Source organism: Drosophila tropicalis, unplaced genomic scaffold (genome assembly GCF_018151085.1).
Source record: "Drosophila tropicalis isolate 14030-0801.00 unplaced genomic scaffold, ASM1815108v1 contig_694, whole genome shotgun sequence".
In the NCBI taxonomy this organism is placed as follows: Eukaryota; Metazoa; Arthropoda; class Insecta; order Diptera; family Drosophilidae; genus Drosophila; species Drosophila tropicalis.
In genome coordinates, this window is record NW_027173176.1 from 3,316,776 (window position 1) to 3,340,075 (window position 23,300).

Consider the following 23,300-nt stretch of genomic DNA (forward strand, 5'->3'; position numbering starts at 1 on the left):
TGTCAGAAGTGGGATTCGAACCCACGCCCTCAGAGAGGACCAGAACGCTCATACACTTTCGTTCAGAAAGTAAGACTGTGAAATCTTGAGTCTGGCGCCTTAGACCGCTCGGCCATCCTGACATATGTCTCACATGTGCCAGATATTTCACTGACTCCGATCTACGAATATTATTAGATACTATATATATTTATTTTATTGATATGATAGATAATTTTTTTTTTTTAACATATTAACTGTGTGCTTTTTTTTCTAGCCAACTTTATAGATTTTTCTCTTTGTATTTCTATTTTATATTACTGTTTTTGAATGCCGTTAAATACCAGTTAATATCAAGAAAATATAGGAATCATATACATAAATAAAATTACGTTCTAATTGTCTTTGATATGGTTTGGTTTTGGTTACACGAATATAAGTCTTCAGTACATCAAAGACTAGCCTTAAAACTTAGGTATACCTTATTATATAAACAAATTTTGTAATTTTTATTCACGTTCCATAATATCGTGTTTTATTAAAAGCTTAATTTAGGTCAATTTTTTGGCTATGGCACTTATCGGAGAGCTAAAATCATTTTTGCACAAATTTTTAGTTTACTTGGAAACTTGAAAAAAAATCTTTTTTTTCTATTATAACATGGGAATCTCGAAAAATAACATGTCATGTCTCTTAAAAATAGTCCATTAGTTAGCTGAGTTAGATCATAAGAACCCTAATAAATCCTACCTATATATGTATATACACTATTTGTAGATCTGAAGTCATATCTCACCGATATGAGATATATGTCAGGATGGCCGAGCGGTCTAAGGCGCCAGACTCAAGATTTGAAAATCTTACTCCCTAAACGGGAGTGATGAGCGTTCTGGTCCTCTCTGAGGGCGTGGGTTCGAATCCCACTTCTGACAAACACTTTTTTTTTATTAGAAAAAAATTGTATGCGGAAAAGAAAAAAATTTTGTCAGAAGTGGGATTCGAACCCACGCCCTCAGAGAGGACCAGAACGCTCACACGCACTTTCGTTCAGAAAGTAAGACTGTTAAATCTTGAGTCTGGCGCCTTAGACCGCTCGGCCATCCTGACATGTGATAATGGCCAGCAGAGCATTTAACTTGGGCTACGGGTTTTAAAAATTAAAAAAAAAAAAGAATAAAAAAAAAAAGAAAGCATAGAAATAAGCATTCATGTATTGTTTACTAGCGAGAGTATTGTATTGTTTACTAAAGAGTAAGAGACTTTCGATTGATATCTTTTGATCGATCGCATTACAAATTTTGTTTGTCTATTAACTTTTTTGGAACATCTTTTGTATTCTTTTGAAAATAACATCGATAAAAAAGTATTTGTCAGAAGTGGGATTCGAACCCACGCCCTCAGAGAGGACCAGAACGCTCATTAGAAACTTTCTTTGAGAAAGCAAGACTGTCGAAAATCTTGAGTCTGGCGCCTTAGACCGCTCGGCCATCCTGACATATGGAAAAGGACAAACAAAAAGATGATCTTTAAATATTCGGATCGCCAGGAATATAAAAAAAAAAATTTATTTTTTCTATTTAATCTTGTACGAAAATTACAACAGTTTAAGAATTTGTTCAGCTCAGCTGCGTATCTGTTCCATGGCCTTGTTGGAACCCTGACCTCATCCCAACGATTGCATTTTAAACAATTCCGTCAATACCTAACACTACACGACTACAAAATGTCAACACAGCAGTTACACCTAAACAAAAAAAAAAAAAATAATGAAATAAAAATTGAAGAGGAAAAAAAGGATACATTGCATAGGACCGTTTTACCTTATTACCCATGCAATTCTCTAATTAGCTGGCGGCGACAACGGCAACGACTATGGCTAAAACTAGAGAGAGAGAAAGGAGTGGAAGGTATTAGGAAAGGCATGCAATTGGCATGGCAATGCCATGTTGGACGACCAATCTGCCACAACAGCCAAAAAGAAGAAGAAGAAGATGGAGATGAAGGGAAAAAGAGGGACAGAGAAACCGAACCGACAAAGTCCTAAGCCACATGGCTCTTGGCATTCCCTAGCAAAGATGCGATGCGATGCGAAGTTGATGTCAGGCACGTAATGAGCGCATTACGCACATCGGTAGAGAGAATCTGGGAAGATGAGTGCGGATGGCCGGCGGGAGGAGCAGCAGCAACAGAAGGAGGAGGAGGACTGATAACAAGCCTTCTCGTTGGTCCGAATGCCTCGTTATCCTTGTCACATTATCGCCTTAGCCAAATACCTAGCGCATCTCTTGAGTGTGCAACATTGTTACCGTATTGTGCACGCTCTCGCGGTAAGGACAATGACAATGCCTTCCACTCTATGCGTGTTCTGTTCTGCTCTGCACTGCCCTGTCACTGCTCCACACCGACTGCTTCGACTGCTCCGACAGCTCCAACTGTGCTGCTGTGTGTGCTCAAGTAGCGAAAGGCCTGTGGCAAGAAAATCAAGCGGTGCAACATTTGTTTCTTTTTTTTGTGTTCTTTTTTTATTCGTTTTTTTTTTGTTCGTCTCTTCGTCTACTTCAAGTTTGCAATGCATGTTTGGTTGTATGTATGTAGTTTGGCGCAACGCCAGCCTCTGGGCAGAAAGCAGGAGTAGCCGCCGACCAACCGGGGTTTGGGGGAAGGTAAGTAGGAGTAGTGGAGGGGATTGTAGATAGAATGTGTTGCACTCATTTCTAAGGCCAAGCAAACGAGACGCACAGCTGACTCTCTAACTTGAGGTGGACTGAAATTGCATTGCATTTTGCAACATGCATGCATGTTCGTTCCCTCGATCCGGTTTCGTTTCGGTTTTTGCGGTTCTTGCTTGCAGGTGTGCTTCACACGACTTGTCAGTGTCAGCACAATTTTTGTCTTTTTTTTTCATTTTTTTCTTCTTTTTGAGAGCTTGTAACAAAACAAAAAAATAAAAATTTTGGTTTTCTTCTTCTTTGCCTCTGTTGTAGTTGTTGTTGTTTAAAATATTTGTGCATTCTTTTGTTTTGTGGGTTAAATATTTATTGAAGGAGTGCATAAAAGAATTCCTTCTTTTTGCCGGCTGTCTGAAGGTGAGAGGTCAACCCAAGGGATCGATATTGGCCCTGTGAATGGGGGAACTTTTAAATTAAAATGGACATGGAATGACTTAATCATAAGAGCACTAATTTGTCGGCCTTTAAGGAGTTAAATTCCAATTCAATTTTGAATCCAATTTCAAAAAAAGAAGCCTTGATTCCATTTTCCTCATATACTTTCATTGATCCACGAAACTTTCCCTTCAATATTCAGAATAGCACATTCATTTTCAATAGAACACAAACAGACATCAACCATGGCTAAACGTCTTCTTTGCTTACTTTGTGAGTTTCCCCTAATTTTGACTTTATATGATCCTAGAGGAATGAAAGAAGTCTTTATGAGCTTAAATCTTGCTTTTGGCATGATTGTTGAATATCATGTTCTATCGTTTCACTCAATGAACACCAAGTTATGGTCAATAAAGCAGTTAATTAATACCTTAAAGAAAAATAAGAAGACTATATCTAACCTACGAATTTAAAGGTCCTCGCATACTCTATGTATTTCTGATTCAGATCACTGACCCTTCCCCTTCACATCACACATCAGAACATGGTTGCTTTGGCCTGCTGCTCAATCTGCATATCAGTTGGAAGAAAAAGACGGCAACGGCATTCAACCAATTAACTAAACTGCTCTCAATTAAAAGTTAATCGTGCTTGAAACTGTCCAAGCGGTGGCAGCAGCTGCACTAATTAGCTTAACTCTCACAGTAGTAGACAGACGAAAGTAAACTACAGTCGAAACTCTGGACTGAAATCCCAACTGCCGACTGTCGAAAAGAGACTTCCCTTTCCTTTTACAATATTTTGTCATATGCCATAAATTTTCATAAAAACTAACAAAAATTGCACATAATTTTCTAATGCAAGATAAAAATCGGAAAATCAAAGAAGACGACTACCAACATCAGGATGATGACGATGACGACAACGACGACGACGACGACGAAAAGTGACTTGCTTGCAGTCTATTAATTTGAAATGTCTTGAGATAAATTACTAAATGACTACCGCTTACGTGTGATCCATCCATCAATGCCATCATTAAGCCAAAACATTTGACAGAAAAGCAAAAAAAAATAAAAAAAAACGAGACGAAACGAAATGAAACGATGACGGCAAAGACGAAGAAGACGACGACAAGCGACGGAAAGCAGCACAGTGCAGCCCCATCTCAGTCATTCAGTGGTGCCTCTCCCGCTTGATTGCAATCCCAAAGCCCAATCTCTTTGACTACACAACAACTCACTTTCCTGCCTGCTACGGAAGAGAAGACCCCACAGTGTGTGTGTGACATGGCGGCGGCGACATCATCTTTGTCTCTGGTTCCTTGGGGTTTCTCCCATGCTATCCCAACCAGCCAACCATTAAGCTACCTACCTTCCTACCTACGTCTTTTGCTTTTCGCTGTTTTTCGTCTTTCCTTTTTTATTTATTTGTATTTAGTTTTTGTTTTTTTTTTTTTTTCATTTTGCAAAGTCTCTTCTGGTATTTTACTGGTAGGGTGCTGTCGATAGGTTTCCAGAGGTTTCAACTAGGCACAAAGGTAGCCGCCATAAGAGTCAACTACTTGTGCGCCTTCTGCACTCAGGCGTGTCCAGGTATTTGTTGTTGATTATGTTGATAAAAAGACCGCCACATATTTTCCAACTGCACTTGTAATAATTTGTTTGCCACTCATGTTTCTCTCCCCTCTGTCTTTAGTATGTAGGCTTTTCGCTTGTTGTAATCAATGCCAATGAGATGGGGACGCATACCAAAGTGCCTTCTGTGGGAGCGCTGTCACCCTGATTTCCAGGAATTTCTTCCTTTTTTTTTGCCCTCTCTCTCTGTCCCTGTTTAGCTTTGATTGCGTGCGGGTTTATCTTTTTGATTTTAGGTATTTTAATGAGTTTCAAATCTAGGAAAACCAAAAACACAAACACACATACACAAAATACAACACAAAAAAGGTCTAACATCATTTTGATTTTATTTTTTGCTGAAGCAAAAAGTTGAGCTGAGGTTGCTATTAGCAGCATTTTGAATTGCCAAACGATGCTTTTGATGTGTGTGTGCACGTGCTAGAATGAGCAAAAACCAGAAGTAAAACCTAACAAAATGTATAATCGAAAGTCTCAATGCAAATGAGTTTAGAGTTAAGAGACAATGGCAGATTATTCTGAATGCAAACGACATCGAATATGTATGCACATACTTAGATGCATTTAGTATAGTATATGTATATGGTTGTATGGTAATGCGAATTTTATATATTCACAATCAATTGTTGTAGTTGAGCATTAAAAAGCGAAACCTTTCAAATAGTTTAGCATATATTAAACTATAAGTAGATGAATATCAGGTGTATAGGAAAAAAAAAGCTTGCCACATTATTATTTTCATTTTCAAACCCATCTTTTGCTCAAATGCTGCAATACAGGAAGAATAGAGTAAGACAGAGTAGTGAGAGGGGGAGAGAGAGCAGGCACAACGTAACATAACATAACGTAACGCTTAACGTAATAGCCTTTCATGTTTGCTTAGTAACCCACATCAATTCTAATCGCCTGTGTAGCCCCGACGATGTGGTCCGACGCCCAGTCTCAGTCTCAGTCCAAGTTTCAGGTCTCAGTTTTGGTGCAAGTCCAGGACACCACCACCCAGCTGGTAAGGCAAACGATTTATGGCATGCTTTCACATACTTTCACCTGGGGGAATATTCTCTTGGCTGTGAGCATAGTTGTGGTTGCTGTTGCTGGGGTTTTTGGAGGGCCACGAACGATATATATGTACATATACATGAGTATAGAGGGCGGATTGCCCAAAATATAGTAGTAGTGGACTGACTACCAACTAGTATTACCCGCCCCCTTAAAGAGCCCCCCATTCTCCATTCCCCATCCCCCATTCATTCATTCATTGTGTGTATGTAGTTTATGTGAGCATATTAATTTTGGCATTGAAATGGAGTTAAAATGCATTTGCAATTGTTTTTAATGTGCTCGTCGTGTGTGAGTTGGCCATTATGGTTAGTGGCTTTACCAACACTGGCAATATGAATTGATTGCTAGTTTTAAATGATGTATGTATGTATATGCATACAGACACATACGGCCAACTGCATTTAATCAAACTTTACTTTAAGCACACTACTCAGCATTATGTAGGATCGAATGCATTTGCTCTTCCGAATACTATTTAATAACATTTTATAGACTTCTTCGACCATTACCAATAGTGCCAAACTACTGACCTAGTTCGTCCTCTCAAACTTTTGCATGTTTTCTTTTTCGAAAGTGCATTCCATATGGATTATGTAGTTACAACAATTCCAACAACCTGACAATCTTATACTTTTGTCATTAGCAGGCTTCTTGTGCACGGCACGAGCCACATCATGATGCAACAACGCCCCGGAAAAACTTTTTGCCATGTGCGCAATGCGCATCCACAAAAAAGAAACAACTTTAATATGCAAAACTTTAATTTCTAAATCATAACTTTTTATTTCTCACCTTTTTGTTCCACTTTTGCATACATACATACAACATAGTTTGAAGTTGCCAGAGAGTCGCTAACAGCTGCATATAAAGGTGGGTATTTAGATATATGAAACTATCCAACATAATGTATGTACATACATATACGTTGAAAACTAACTACATACAGGTTATAGGTATTGGGTGGGTGGTTCTATGCAAGCATTCAAGTTATTCAAAATACAAATTTTTGCCCCAAATATATGTGTATATAGCCCGAATACGCCGTATTGAATTTGAGATTGTTTTTCAACTTTGAAATGCGTTTAAACTTTAAAGTGAATGAAATGTATCCAAAAGTTTATGGAATATTAATAATATTTTACTGTAAGTATTATTAATTCTCTCCTCCAAGCCATTAGTCTCTTTGGGTTATTCTTGCTCAAAAAGAATCCTTTTCAGATCATACTAAGATCACTTAGATCTGATTAACCCCCCATTATGTTTTGCCTTTTCTTCCATTAAAACTCTGAAATCCCGTTATTGGGTTTATTTTTTCTATTATCTGTGCGATACACTTCCAATTATTAAAAAAATTCATTCAAAATTAATAAATGAATCTCGTAAATTGTCTCTCGTAATAATTATTTAAACAAGTTTAAACTGATAGTTTAAGTGAAAAACACTTTGAGTGTTTACTTTTATGCGTTTATTGTGCCTTGTTTTGAAAGTTCTTTGTGCAAATTATTTTATGAAATGTACCTTACCCTCTTACCTAAATTTATATCTAATATGGTGTGTAGAAGTCAAAGTCTGCTGTTTCGTTTTCCTTTCTAGCTTCAACTTTACTATATTTATATTCCCGACCTAAACCTCTTTGCATTTAACTTGCAATTTCCCAGCATTCCTGTACCTACCTAAGAGAGAAAGAGTGGGTGGTGAGTGAGGAGGAAGCGGGCACATCCTGCAGAACACGCACACAAAAACACAAAGAAGAGTCCAGAGAAAGCCTTGGGTAAGTAAATTTTATGTTTTATTATATTTAGGTCAAAGTTTTTAATAGTTTTGCATGCAGTTCAACTTTATGCCCCCCCTTAGCCGCCCCACGCCCCATATATGTACCTCTTTGCCACCAAGTGGACATAACAAAGTAGCTTTCATATGTATGGAACCCTCGTTCAGACCTCCACTGACCTCGACTCCATATGCATGTCCATATCCATGTGCATGTGTTTGCTACGTGGCTCACTGCCCGGCTTAGATAATGGAAAAGATTTGTTTATAAGAAAATTTAAATGTTAACCTAGGCCCAGGTCTGAGGCACAGGTACAGCTAGTACTCGGTCGGTCAGTTGTCCGGCCGGTTGGTTGCTTGGTTTGCCCTGGTTCAATATTTAATTCAATTTTGGTCAAGCTTTTATTTACACAGGCAATCTCCAACATGGCAAATCAATTACAATGCCCTGACCCTACCTCATACCCTTCCTTTTGACTTGCCTTTCCAATCGTCTCTATGCCACTTCCACTTCCACCTCCACCTCTCTCGACAATCTTCAGTCTTCAGTCTTTGCCTGATGCATTTAACCGGCCTTCTAATTGCAGAAACGAAAACTGCACGAAAATGTCAACGGCTTTTGGCATATTTCGTTTTTTTTTTTTCTTCTTTTTGCTTTTTTTTCCATTTTGTGGATTTTCTTGGCTTTTGGCCGCAGGTGCCTCTCGCTAGCACTCAGGCTCTCTGCGGCTAACCTAGAAAAAGAAGAAGTAGATGAAGAAAAAAAAACGACAGACACACAGAAAATTCAACTAAACTTAGTTCAGGTTTGTTTTTTTTTTTGCCCATTTGTGAAAGGCATAGAAAAAAAAGAGGCGAAAACAAAAAAATACCGAAACGTTGTCGTCGCTTTACGAGATTAGTTACACTTGTGCTCCATTTAAATGCCATGGCAAGTAAATTATGCGAAATTCTGTCTTTTCATTCGATGGCAAAATAGAAAGTGAAAGATCTGGCCAACCTACCAAAAATGGTTTGGAAAATTTGCTTTGCCATCAAAGTGGCCGCCCTTTTTTTTTACAATATAAACAATATTTTTTTTTTTTTTACCAATTTTCCAGGTGAATGTCGCTCAATTTCCTCGGGAGTCTGGCGAAAGTTTCTCGAGGCAAGTTTGATGGGTTTTTTTTTTTTTTTTTTTTACTTATGTGGGTCATTTATCGATTAGGATATATAGAAGATTTTCTATAATTTGAAGGCATTCTCTTCTCTTGATTATTAGATAAATATTAGGAAGTAAATTTGACTCTCTTAGGATTATGCAATTTCCTGTGACATGGAGAGAAAACCAATAATTGTTACAATTTGTTGTTTTTTCATTTCCTTGCATTCATTTGAAACTTCCAAAGCTTTTAATATTCTTTAAAACTTTTTTAGGTTCTTTTCAAGGTAAATATCTTTATAATTTTGTTAAATGGTTGTTTTTCCCTAACAAATATTTGGTGAACTTTTAACAGCTTCACCTGACCCTTTTTCTCATGTAATAAATTTGGTTTTTATTGTAAACAGGGTCGGCTGAAGAAGTGGAAGTTCATTTCAAGGGAGAAACTGAAGAGTTTGACACAAAATTTTTTTTGTTATATCTCAATCTTTGATTTGATTTGAGAGTGTTAATAGGCAAATGTGGAGGGATATTATCTTCAAAAATAGATTAATTGAGCACCGCCCCCCGCGGCCCGATAGAAGTCTTAATCCGTGCCTGTGCTCTGCTTCATGAAGAAATATTAATTACACATTATTAATTTTCGTAATTTTTTTGTTGTTTTTGTTGTGTTTTTGTATTTTTTTTTTTTTTTTTTCCGCCACGGACAGGAATATGAAAAATGATTTGTTTCCTTTCCAGCGAAGTGGCCGGGCTATTTATTTAAATGAATTGTTTTGAGGCGACCCAAACAACTATAATGATAGCAGCAACAACAACAGCAACTTTTTTCTGTAACAAAAGCAGAGAGCAAAAAAAATTTGCGCGTGGGCGTTGAATCTTCCGTATGCCTCTCACCCCTTCGGGCCCTGCCCCTACAAACTATATCGCTCCATTTGAGCTTTACCGGAGGCCTATCTCGATTATTGTTTAATACGCTGTCATTAATCAATTTGTTTGCCATTGTTTGGAGGCCAAAACGGCAAACGGTAGTTTGGTTATTTATTCCTCTTTTTTCCCCTCTCCCACCCCTTTCACTCTCTCGCTTTCGGTGTGTGTGTGTGTGTGTTTGGCCAAATTAATTATGGCCGAGATTTCTGGTCTGATAAACAAGAACAAGAACGAGAGCACAAACATTCAAACAAACAAATGAACGGGGCAAAAAAAAAAAGGCGAAAAAAGAACAAGTGTAGAATAGTGACAAATTTTTTGGTGGCCATAATAAATGACTTTGTTTTGGGGCTCGGAAAAATAATTGATTATGTTATGCAGACACAAAAATAAGGTAACTAGGACTCTCTACACATTTTCCCCCGGAATGAATGATGCGAACAGAAATCGCATAATCAAATGTGATTTATGAGACCGGAAAATGAAACAAGAAACATGAAATTGAAAGTCATCAACGAATCTAAGGAAAAAAATAAAATCAAAATTTGGTTTCACTTCTTTACCTTGTTTTGTTTTTGTTTGAAAGAGTTTGTCAAATAATTTGCCAAATTTTTTTATTTCATTTACTTTAAAATTTAGTGAAAATATATTCGCCATTTTTTTGGTACTAAATCCAATCTTAAATATCATTTAGACTAAGTATTTTGATACTCAGCAACCTGTTGAAAAGTCTCTTGATCATTTACCCTAAGCTCTCAGCATCCTGCCAGGAGCAGATTTCATTTCAAAATTGTTACTGTCCAAACATTGAATTGCGGTTTGATACCCATTTCTAAAAGTCGCCCAATAGTTTTACAGATTTCTGGCAGGGTATATAAATATCGTAGCTTCCGGCAATTGGTTGTTAACCAGCTACAAGCAGCCACAAGAATTTTGTAAAATGCCAAAACGACAACAAACCAAAACAAAAACCAAAAGTCATACAGCAACTGAGAAACCAAAAAAAAAACCTAAACCGACCAAAACTATTCATATTTCTAGGCACAAGACAGGCGAGAAAGAACCAACAAAAAAAAAAAAAACAAAACCTCCTAGTGTTATATGACAGGTCTTTGACATCCCACTGTGAGTCGTTTTTAATACCCTGCATGTCATTTTATTCAAAAAGGGTATATAACCTATTGAAATGGAAGTGCAACAGTTATAAGATAAATTTCACACATTTCTGGAATGATCTGGTTTATATCCTTAGTTACCTGAATGAAGTTTTCCAATTTCACCTATCTACATATAAAATGTAACTTATGGTAACATCCTACCTGAATTCGAGTGAACAATTCCCTAGCTCAAAGAACAAGATAAAAGAACTTGAGGATAGAGGGTATTTTACAAGTCGTTGCCATTGTGCTTTCTTTTGTTTTTATTATTATTTGTGTGGACAAAAAGCTTTGTTGTTTTCGTTTGTTTCCTCCGTATGTTTGTCCCAATGTAAGTGTGTATGTTAATTTGATTTTGGTGTCAAATGTATTTCTGTTTTTCCTCAGAGTTTTCTGTTTCTGATTTTGGGGGTTTTGTGTTTGGTTTTTATAGCCTGCACTTTGCCTGCGCTTTTATTGTTCTTAGTAGTAGTAATTGCTGGTGTTGCCCTCCCCCTGCCCCTACCTCCCATTGACGGTGTGTCAATCTGTTTTTGGGTTTTGCTTTTGATTGTGCGGTACTTATGTCTTTATTGACAACGACGTAATATGTATGTACATACATACAAATTTATACACAATTTCATATACACATACATAAATAATTTATTATATTCAGACATTTTGAGCAATTTGTAAATGGGCAGAGAAATATGTTTGAAAATTTGATATGCCAGTCAGCTTTCTGTGATTTGCATTTTATCAAGTGCAATTCGAGTGGCAAAGTATAGAGAAAAAACACAGTTAGATCGAGAGGGACAGTCAGAGAGAGGAAAGGAGGGCTAAAAAGGTAAAAGAGCCAAAAGCTCCAACAGCTTTTCAAGGACACTTGAGATAATTGCTAAACTTCTATGAGAGGAAATTTACAATTATTTGGTCTATTTGATTACAAATTGATGTGGAATTTCATCAGAATATTGAACATTTTTATGTCCAACACAATTTTATTTCTAAGCAATTTAGAGTTCACCAAAGGGAGGTTCGTTTTTTAACCATTTGTTATCGGGTTACAGACTGTAGATTTATATGGATAGAAATTTAAGAAATTTAAATGCGTTCCAGTTCAATTTCAGAAATCCTTTTCATGATTTAGTCAAGTTTGTTAAGTTAGTCATTCCTTTTCAACTAAAAAATTTTTAACCAAAGTGTGTATGACTTTAATATTAGGATGACTTTAATGTCACTTCATTGCATAATTCTCTGCTTGAAAAGCACCCCCCAAAAATGCCACTCAAAGTGTAATTAAAGCCTGAAGGAACTCTTTTGAATATATACAGAGATGTGTGTGTATGGGTGTATATATGTATGTATGTAGGTATATTCCCCAATTCCCAAACAATGAGATCTTTAATTTCTGCTTGAAAGCATATTTCCAACATTGAATAATAAATATGTCGCAGACACTTGATGCAGTCGGCGCTCCAGCCCCTTCAGGGCGAACTTCATTTATGCCCAACGGCAGCACCGCATTCTGTCATACACTTCCAACCCCCAAAAACAAATTTTTCCCCTATAAGTGTGTGTGTGTGTGCGTGTGTATAAGTGTGCAACATGCACTCGACTCTCTGGGCTCTTGCACTCCTCAATTATGTCTTAATTCGTATCTAATGGATATTTTCTGTGAAAATTTCATGATTAATCGCAGCCTCGAGGGTTGGGCGAACTGTGCTACGTGCTACGTACTAACCATATATACATATGTACATATATACCTATACCCATTATACCCATACATATGCATATATTTGGGGGTTGCATCTGAAGAACTCAAGTTGTTCACACATGTTCACAAAATCGCAAAAAAAAAAAAAAACCCACACAGAGAGAGAAAACAAGATGTGGTTTGAGTGGTCGTTGGATTGCGTGGGTGGAGGGGGTTGAGGGGGTGTTTATCGGCATTGCCAAAAACTTGCAAATTGCAAATCTACCCAGTGGGCTTAATGGAACTATTAACACAGGAAATAGGCTTACGAAAAAGAGTTAAGTGGCAAAATTGTTGGATTAACAGCACTCGAAGGGGTCAAAGAATGTCATGGACTGATTCTCTTTGAAAATTTATATATCTATTGACTATAAGTTCAACGATGGATATGTATTTATGTCTTTCTTAAGGTCGTTAAGACCTTATATACATATGTATATAAGACGAATTAAGACATATGTATATATATAATTTAACTAAGCTTCTTACTTATTTTGTACGATTTTTAAAGCCTTATCTTTGGTTGTCTTCAGGCTTTCCTTACCTTTGAATATCAGTAATATCTAAGAAATAATTTTTCTTTCTAATAAGCTTTATGCAAATATAAAATGTACTTAATTTGATTTAGAAGACGATATAATCCTTCTAAGCTTAAGAGAAGGATATAATCTTCTTTTGATTTAGAAAAGGCTACGGTCATTCTTATACTTTTCTGCATGATGCATGATCATATTATGATCTAATTTTTTAAGACAAGGCCATGACGAAGATTTCCATCTATTGTAGAACTCAATCGCATTCAGAGCACTTTTCAGGTGATTGTAAAACACCTATGGCATATTCGAAGCCCATAAAATTATTCGATCCGCCCCCATTGTCTACCCTTGACTGTTTAAAGCAAGCAAGAGGAAAAAAAGAAAACCCACCCGAGCAATAACTCAACTCAACTCCCGCAACTTCCAAGTACAATGGGTTTTTGAGTCTTTTTTTTTTTTTTTTTAAATTTGCGATTAATACCGTCACAAGTTTTAGGCGGTTTGGGGGAATGGATGGGGATGCTTTTTGGGTGGGTGGTTGGTTGCAATTGTTGGGGTGTGGCATTTCACATTGGTGGCATATGCGTAGACGACGTGTTGCAACTTCCGGAAACGTCGACAACGACGACGACGACGACGCTGCAGACGACGTATTCTGCAAAAGCGAAAAAAAGTGATTACGCGGCATTTGTGGCAAGAGAAGCAGCAAAAGCAAAATCCATACCGGCGACGGTTTTTGTAAACATTTCTAAGAATGCAATCGCGTTTCTCACACTCGCTGCAAAATCCCCTCCGTTCATTCATCACCTTGCCATACTCCGTTTAAGCCAACTTGCTTGTGGTGCGGGGAAGGGTGGAGTGGCATATTTCTTTGTAAACAGAAAAAGCAATGCAATGCAAGACAAATGCATTTTCAGGCGGCATTTTCTTATCTACGACACTTGAGCGCCATCTGTTGGCTTTTAGCGCAACTAGACCAGAGAGAGAGAATGAAAAAGTTTTGAGAAATTGAGGGAGAAACTATCTAACCTATGCATTTTTATCTATGATGAGAGAGACAGAGACAGAGACGGAGAGGAGGAGAGCGAGAATGAGTGAGAGAGCAAACAGAGAGTCGCCGTTTCTCTGTTTATCTTTGGTCTTGCTTGCATTTGCATTCTTCCTTAAATGTGTTGTTTGCCACGGACCGCTCCCCATAAAAAAACCCCAAAAAAACAAAAACAATAACAGAAAAAATGCATTCTTTTTTTTTTTTTGGTTTTTGATTTCCATGTCGAATGCCGCCGCATTTTTGTGGTGTTGCATTGAATTGGATTTTCCTTTACTGTTTTATTTTTTGTTTTGTTTATCTGATATTCTGATAAGCACTTGCGGCCTTAAAGCGTGGGTGAAGCGTCCAATGAACTTTCCCGCCGCGGCAAGGTGTGTGCTTTGGGATCCAATTAGACAGGAAGTTAAGTGGATTAATTGGGAAAAAGATCGGCCAAGGGGAGGCAATCTCTGTTAGAACATGAGTCAAATCTAGATAATATCTAATCTGAATTCAGTCTCTATTGGAAAATCCACCAAGAAAGAGGAGTGTAACATTCAATTCGATGGGATATTTTTTGAATTATGACAACCTTCACAAAGTTCTTGTTTTTAGAATTGATATTCTTTATACGTTTGACTAAAAAATGTTATAGCTGTAATAAATATTACGATGAATATCATTGGAATCGGTATAAATTATTTAATTTCGCAATATTTTCTTATAAATAAATGAGACAAACGCAAACGATTACAGATCTAGGAACATTAATATTATGAATATCAAAATCTTTAGTTTTAGTCCTCAAACGAGTGATCCAAAATCCTTGTGATTTACTTTTAGATTCTTTATTTGCCCTATTCAGGGCTTATCTTGGCCATATTCATACATATATGAGTATGCATTTGAAATCTACACATTTCCGCATAGCTTAACTTTCTGGCAACATACTAAGCCTAAGTTGGCCTATCGTCGACATGCCCCTTCAATTGTTCCTTTATGACTTTGTCAACAACTTTATAGTCATACAACACTTTGCACTACCGCCCAAAAACATTTTTTGCACACCTGTGCCTACACCTCACACACACACACACGCTCGCCCAATCGTCAAACCAATTGAGCATTCAACACCCACGCGTGTCATAAAACCATTTCCATTTGAAGCCAACACGAAAAAATAGACCTAGTGACTAGAGTTAGCCTGGTTTCAAACCATCCAAGTTTCAATGTATCTAACTCATTGTCGGTGAAAAACCAATTTGAGTTTTTACTCATTGGAGAAGGAATTTGCCGGTTGGAATCGCTCTCGCTCTGTATCTCTCTCTGTGTTGTATCTGCGAGAACTCGCAGATACATTTTGTACTCTCAGATACTTTTTGTTTTGTTTTTTTTGCACAATTTGCCGACGCATTCGTTTTTGTTGTCGTTTCGTTTGCAGCTCGTTGGTCGCTTCGGCAGCAATCATCGTCGTTGTCGGCTTTGTTGTCGTTGTCGCTGTAGTTTCGCGTCTCTCACACACACCGTTAGTTGAGTCGAGTACGTGAACGTGTATGGATGGACATGGACCGAACGGAACCGTTAGGCATATAGTTCAATCTGACAAACAAGAAATTTATCTCATCAGCCAGGCACACGGCAGCTACCAAAGTGATTCGCGCGCGTGTAAAATTGTCATTTTTTTTGTCATCGCCAATAATACTAAAAACCCGCCCCGTTCTGCCCTCTGCACCGGTGTGATCCAACTTCTCGATCACCCCCCGCCGGAGTCGTTGTTGGTCTAGTCTAGTGAAGAGAACTTGTTTTCGGGGCGTCGTACGTGCATGCAAAAAATACAACCACAACAACAAGTAATCGAAAATCAAAGAATATAAAAAGACTTGTTTAATGAAATGCCTAATCTTGCGCCGTTTTTATGAATGATTCCTAAGAGTGCGAATCGTGTGTCGCGTATCTAATAGATACATTTCATAATTTCAATCTAAAACGGCAAAGGCTGCCACTGCCAACGCTGACGTCGCCGTCGCCGTCGCCTTCGCCTTCGCCGCTGTCATAGACTTGTGCGAAATTTGGTTTGTTTATTTTCAAAATTTTTATTTTCCTTTTTTTTCTGTGGTGTTTTGTTTCGCGAGTGTATCTTTTTCTCTCTCTCACACACACACTTGGACAGAAGGAAGAATTCAAGAATGTAAGTTTCCTTGTAATTAAGTTGAATCTTTTCGTAGTCTAAGCTTTATGAAGTTTGACTTTTTGTGTGTTGTTCAAGTGAAATGAAAATCAATAAGTTTTATGAGTTTTTGTGTGAAATCATTAATTATATGTGTCTGCATTTTGGGGGGTTGGGAAACAGGTTCAGTTTCGTTTAACCTCCCCCCGCCATTTGTTTCAATTTTCTTGTTTTTGTTATTTCTGTGCAATTCTCAGAACTTGTTAGAGATGTGAATCTTGGTTGCAGAGGGTCAGGTTGAGGCTGAGGCTCCTCTGATGGTTGGGCATCCTCGAGTAATGTATATGTTGTGGATTTTATGAGTAACTGGGTTGACACTTCTATGAATTGGAGTCGCAACCAAGTGAGATACATTAAACAGAGTCTCAGTTAATGCCCAAGACGTGAGTTAGAATAATATTTGTGGCCATAAATATTCAAATGGTCCGACATTAGTTCATTTCTACTCCTGCTCTCACTCCCTAGAACTAGAGTTTGTCAGTGGTTTTCCAAGAAGATTTATATAGGTAGACACATAAAATTGCATGAAATAGACAATTAGCGTATGACAAGATAAATTTCTAACTATATTCTATGTATATGGACACCTTGATTCTCGATTTTGTGTAGGAGAAAGAGCGATTTCATTATCCAAGACATTGTCTTTAAAATTCACACTAATTGATATGTATTTGAAATTTGAAGTGACTTCTGACTAATTAATTAATTTGACATGATTTCCAAGTAAGAGATAGACTTTTCGAGATGAAAAGAAGTTAAGAAGAAACTCCCTACGAAACGTAAAGTTCGTCACTAAAGTAAAGAAACCTACTTAAATTTCAATATTTATGATTAAATGTCTTGGAATTGAACAATGAAAGAAGAAAAATAATTAATTTTCCTTAACTTTTACGCTTTGTATAAAGAAATAACTCTTATTAGTTTCAAGTGTTTACAAATTAGTAGAAAAAAGTAAAAAGATCTAAATTTAGCACTCGGATGACTCCATTTTGAGTGCATTGTGGCCACTTTTCATAGAGAAAATTGATAGACAAAAGACTTTTCAAACGTTTAAACTGTTCACACTCACAATTTTTGCACCCATGAAAAGTTTTCCCCAAAAACAAATTAAGTTGAACAAAAACATTGCGTCAAAATGTGTTTGGCAACTTGAAAATAGTTTGCATAATCATATTAACCAACAATTTCCTCACATTGCAAAGATGGAAAATTAATCGAATACATTGTTTATTCCCCATATTTGTTTATAAAGACATCAAAAAAAGAAAAAACTAAAACAACTGAAGCGGGGATAGTCATATGTATATTGTGTATTTATATTTATAATTTGGCCCGAACACCCACCCACCCCCAATAACAAAAAATGATTACCCAACAAGCAAGTAGCAGCAAATGCTGAAACGAGGCAGAGGAGGAGGAAGTTCCAGTGAGGCCCAGCCACATGCTTTTTAACCTTGATTAAGTTGACGTTCTAATGATGCTGCTAATGGTGGCGAGGAGATGAGGCTGATAATAATCACAATGATGATGATGCTGATGATGACGATGCTGGTGGCGGTTCTTGGGGTAGGGAACAGCCGCAACATCATTAACAACATTATCACAACACACACACACAGAGGCAGGCAGGCCCGGGCAAAGGCAAAAGTTTCCCTCCGCCGCCTTACCCTTAAAAAAACTTCACTCTCCCTCTCTGTCTTTCACTTGGGTTTTTTTGGTTTTTTTTTTTAATTGCCGCCTGGCACTCAGCTAATGTAATTTATATTACATCTTATGCTCTAAAAGCTTTAAGTAGCTGAAAAGAAGGTACCTATAACACACACACACACACACACACACAAAGATGGAGAGTGGAAAGGGGAAAAAAAACACCAGCAGCAAAGTGCAGCACATCCCAAAAAGATGCTGTTTATATTTACCTAACATTGTACTTGAAAGATATTTTTGTTACGTTTTTGTGGCACTTCTCACTCCCTTTTGCAAGCGCCTCGGCCCCCGTCCCCTGAGCGGACTCCTACCCCGCTCCACTGTCTACGACTCTCTACACTTGCTTGCGTTGTTTGTTTATCTAATGGCTAAAAAATATTTAAGCTGTAAAAATTTGTAGCCCTCTAAGATGGCTAAAAGCTGCTTCTCGCTTCTCTTTTCTGTTTTATTTACACAAGTCATAAATACTTTTAGAGCCAAGTTAGTAAAAAAAAAAAACAGAAACAACAACGAGGAGAAAAAAAGGTTAAGGTAGACTCTCGGACTGCGTAAAAGTTGAAATATCTCGCTCTCTTTCTCTCTCTTTCTTTCGTTGAACTTGCTATATTTTAAATTTATGTAAATTTTTTTTTTTTTTGGTTTGGCAGGCCTCAAGCCCCCATTCTCCTCCCCACCATTCAATCCATGTTGACTGCCAAACTCCTCTTAAATTTTTTTCTCTCTTTTGCTGTCTGTTATCTTAAATGTTTTTCCTGTTGGTAATTAAAAAGTTTTCATTTCCACTCTTGTGTCTACTTAGATTAGCTAATGCAGGTTGATATATTTTGAGGGGGCCTCTAAAAGAAACACACACACACACACAGAGACACAGAGACAATGTGGCCTTGAAAATGGGCCTTGTTAGTGTGATAAGAATTGTATATGGCAAGATGATGCTATAAGTAGACTTAAAGATGTTAAAGTCTTCCCTAAAGCTATGTAAAACTAATTTCAAGTCACTGATGAGGCAGCATCTTAGAAGTCAGTGGCAGTGGCAGTTGCAATCTATGACTAGGTTGCTACGTGCTTCTGCCTAACTACAATGGCTCTTAGTTCATTAGCCAGATAATTTTATGTAACGACCCAATGCTGGCAACACCCTGACATGCAGGGTTAATAACTTAACAACAATATTTGCAAACATCGACAGACGATGTCCGTCTTACATGTTGTTACTGCTGCTCATTAGCCCTAACTTCTCAAGTTAAAGTTGCAATGAGTTGCAATGCATGTATGTACATACAACATTGTAATAGTAAAATAATAAAAGAACTTACTTAGAAACATGTTATTACATCAACTAGTTCATTCGTTAGGTTTAGGTCATGATCTAAGCTAAATTATTGATATATGTGTACATGCTAGCCTTGACATTTATAATATGTATATGTAAGAAATTATATAATAATTCTAATAACTACAACAATTAACCACAACTATTCAAGCCAAATTGATTGCTATCAAGCAGAAATCAAAAAACAACAGCCAACAGCCATAAAATAACCCACTAAAAACCATTAACAATTACAATATATACATACGTATATACCTACATATATCCTCCCATGCTCGAACTCGAACAAAGTCAAAGCAATTTCTAGACTTAATCACTTTTAATAACAAGCCACCCAAAATTCAAATCGAATCAAACGAACCAAGCAAGTCTATTAAAAATACATATTTTGCCATTAAGTTTTTTGTTCGTTTTTTTGTTGTTTCTGTTTTTTTACAAGCGTCGATGTGAAATCATCGGGCAAGAACTTTGAACAACATGCGATAATATGTAATTAACTATTTTAATATGAGAAATAAAAACAATCATAAATTTAATTAACATAATTTTGAACGGAAAACGGATGCGCATTTGCCTGAATGAATGAGCGGCGGCATCTCCGATGTTTGAATAATTTTGTATATTCGAATTTTGATCACGTTGCTCTAATTAAAATGAGACGAAATATTTACATTGCTCTTTCTGAGGGAGAACTGAAAGTGCTCTAGAGAGCGAGAGGGATAAAAACATATGGAAAGAAAGACAATTGTGGAATTTTTAATTTCAATTCTTCTCCTATCAGTTGAGCAGCTGCTTTCGGCACGTGCCAAACGTTGCACACAGTAAAAGAGTCAATTTTTTTGATCCAAAAGGTATTATAGCCATATTTTTGAGTGTGTACATGGGGTACATTGCTCTAGATTTCATTGAAACTTAGCTGTAACATAGATAGAGAGGCATAGGAATAGGTCGGTCGGTCTATGCGTCATGAAGGCAAATGAATTGGTTGCTCTTTATCATTTGTTTACCTTACGCTTTTGAGATAAGGCGCCAACTGTGAGCGATAAGATAAACTTACTCCCGATTCTAGGGTGTGACGACGACGCATTGGTCTTCGATTTTTTTCTGATTTTGCTCTCAGTCTATACCTATAAAAACCTATGTATATATATACATAAGTTTATACATAAAAGAACTGTGTGCGAGACCTGCAATTGTGTTGTGCAAGCCTGATTGTGGCAGAAGGCAAAGGCAAAAGCAAAGGCGAAGGTGGTATAGAAATGATGCGGAGGTGTACGGAGTAGCCGTTACTAATGGACTTCTTACTTATTTATGGCGACTGAATGTTGGTCAATATTTGTGTATTGTGATGGGTGGCGGAGGCGGAGGCGGGTATAGGGGAAATACCACAAAGAGAGACGAGACCCAAAGAACACACAGAAAGAGAGGGAGACCGAGTAGAAGTGAGTTACCTAAAAGCTGGCTTAGCGCATAGATGAAGTTGAAGAAATAATGAAGAAATAATTTATAGATAGGATAAATACATATTGGTAAGAGAGTAAGCAAATGGTAAAAGTCATAAACAAGTCAGAGTGAAAGAGCGACAGAGAAAGAGAGAAAGACAGATAGAGAGTACACAGTACTGATTGAGATTGCTTCAAAGAAAAATAAAGAGTTCTACTTAAGATAATAATAGAATATACGCTGTCTCAATCGGATTTCCGTAATACACTGAGAACAAAACAGGCTAAAGTTTCCTATGAGCCAAGAGTCGTATGCAATTAAAGCCAAGTTTTAAGATGAGTAAATGATCCATCAATGTGTATGTCCTCCACATCTATTAGCTGGCCATCTGTATATAATTATACTATATATTTATTTAAGCGATTTTTCATTTCGTTTAACTAATTTTAATTTGCTAAACTTGAATTTCCTTGTTCATAATTCATTCGCTCACGACCATACACACACACACACAGACACAGACATCTGTTCTTTCATCTGTTTACGTTTTGATGATATACTACAATATATATATATATATATACTTAGTGTATATATGTATGTATATACGCAGATATCAGAAAATGTAAACATTTCTAATTTTATACACTGCCACACATTGACCATACACAACAATGAAAATCCATTAAAATAATGTTCTGGCATTTAAGACGAGGGGTAAACAAGAGGTGAAACTGATTGAAACTCCTGCCATTGTAACGAAAATTCAATGCCCTTTGCCCATAATGAATATGGTTAAAATCGAGTCATATAATTTTTGTTCAAATGTAAAATAGTCAAAAATTACTTCATTACTTTGAATAGAGAAAACGATCCTAAGATACGCCTAGGCAAGTTCTAACCTTTTCATTCCGTTCAAGCTCTTTTTTTTGTCATTGGCCTTTGCATTAACCTGTCAACAATTGACCTGATTGCAGTCTTTTATCTACAAATTTAATATACCCCTTTTGTTTGTGCAGGGTATAAAGTATGAAGAAACCAAAAGACAGCTACAAAAATAAAGAAAACCGAAAAGGAAAAAGAAACAAAAACCGAGAAACATGCTTGCAAACATGATGATAATAAAAATGGCAACGGGACAGAATTCAGACTGAAAATTTATGACAAAATATGCAAAAATTTGTTACACTCCAAGCTTGACAAGAAAAAAAGAGACCGTAACAGAGGGGACACCACTGGAGTGAGACGAGGTAAAGCAAAGTGGGGCAAGGAAGTTGGGTGAGCCGGCTCAACTCTGATGCCAATGATATAGAATAGATAGATGATGTTGTGGCCACATAGTTAGTTGACGCCCACAAAATCTATAACACAATGTCAGACCATAAATAAGAGCAAAGGCAAATACTCAAACAAAAAAAAAAAGAGACAGCATATATGAAAATATGGGCTGACTACAACAATTTTCCTTTCAGCTATAATATACATATATATACAAACATATATTTATAAAAAACAAAAGCAAGAACAAATTGTTGTTTTGCTTATATTTTTTTTTTTCAGTTTGGTTTGGTTTCGATTCAGTTTGTTTTTATAAAGTTTCTCTGTTTCTGCTCTGTATTTAAATTTATGGGTTTATTGATACTTGGAAACCAGAGACAGACTCAAACAAATTTTTGCTTTATCAGCTTCAAAGAAGAGCGAGAGAGTGTGAGAGAGAGAGAGAGGGGGAAAACTGAAAACGACACGAAAAATCGAATGCCCCAAAAACATCCCCTTGCCTACAAGCCCACTAGAAGACTCAAAAAAAAAAAAAAAATCAACCACACAATCTGTAAATATACAAATCTTTCTATGGATGGGCCTGAGAAATGGGTTTTCAACCATTTCTGCCGAATTGTGCAATTAAACTGAGCCCCCCAAATGAAACGATATGAGGAATGTTTACTGAAAGAACTGGAATGAGTGAATGAATGAATGATGCAAAACAAAGTAGGAAAAGAATCCAAAATCATTGAAGAAATTGTACGGGAAGCCAATTAGACAACTAAAACAAAAGGCTCTAAACTGCTTAAGGAACTCTTAATCAGATTTCTGTAAAAACTTTTTATAGTTATTCTTAATACAATATTTTTCATAATCGCCTTTTCTGTTAGGAAGCCCATTTAAGTCATTTACTACTTAACCCACTACTGCTAGTAACTTCAACCCGAACAAACAAAAAGCCCGAAAGCAAAAGCAACAGCAATCCAGCAACAAATTAAGTCAAGTTAATTTCACAAACTAACTAAAGCACAAATCCCGCACATGTCAACGTTATGTTCTCTGTTGTGTTCTCGCTTTTGGGTTTTCCTCCTCGGGGGTCTTGACATCTACAAAGTGAAATTAACTGAGTAAACAAAGCAACGACAACAACAACAAAAAAAAAAAATAATAATAACAAAAAAAAAAAATATTTGCTTAATTAACTGGCAAAAACTTTCAGAACGCACACACACACAGACAA

The 23,300-nt window shown here is 36.9% G+C and overlaps 1 protein-coding gene and 4 non-coding genes across 5 annotated transcripts in view; 2 read left to right on the plus strand and 3 right to left on the minus strand.

The window, feature by feature from the left end:
• Nucleotides 1–122, minus strand: TRNAL-CAA (transfer RNA leucine (anticodon CAA)). The gene is made up of 2 exons: nt 85–122; nt 1–45 (listed from the first exon to the last, which is right to left on the minus strand). It is a non-coding gene; the product is annotated as a tRNA-Leu (tRNA).
• Nucleotides 123–790: 668 nt separating this feature from the next.
• Nucleotides 791–911, plus strand: TRNAL-CAA (transfer RNA leucine (anticodon CAA)). Its single transcript has 2 exons — nt 791–828; nt 867–911. It is a non-coding gene; the product is annotated as a tRNA-Leu (tRNA).
• A 51-nt stretch (nt 912–962) lies between these two features.
• On the minus strand, nt 963–1,086 carry TRNAL-CAA (transfer RNA leucine (anticodon CAA)). Its single transcript has 2 exons — nt 1,049–1,086; nt 963–1,007 (listed from the first exon to the last, which is right to left on the minus strand). It is a non-coding gene; the product is annotated as a tRNA-Leu (tRNA).
• A 261-nt stretch (nt 1,087–1,347) lies between these two features.
• Nucleotides 1,348–1,474, minus strand: TRNAL-CAA (transfer RNA leucine (anticodon CAA)). Its single transcript has 2 exons — nt 1,437–1,474; nt 1,348–1,392 (listed from the first exon to the last, which is right to left on the minus strand). It is a non-coding gene; the product is annotated as a tRNA-Leu (tRNA).
• A 14,128-nt stretch (nt 1,475–15,602) lies between these two features.
• Nucleotides 15,603–23,300, plus strand: part of caps (capricious) — a 65,775-nt gene continuing 58,077 nt past the window's right edge. The window contains exon 1 of the mRNA XM_068292334.1: nt 15,603–16,275. The gene's annotated coding sequence lies outside the window, so the exon portion shown is untranslated. The remainder of the gene's footprint in view (nt 16,276–23,300) is intronic.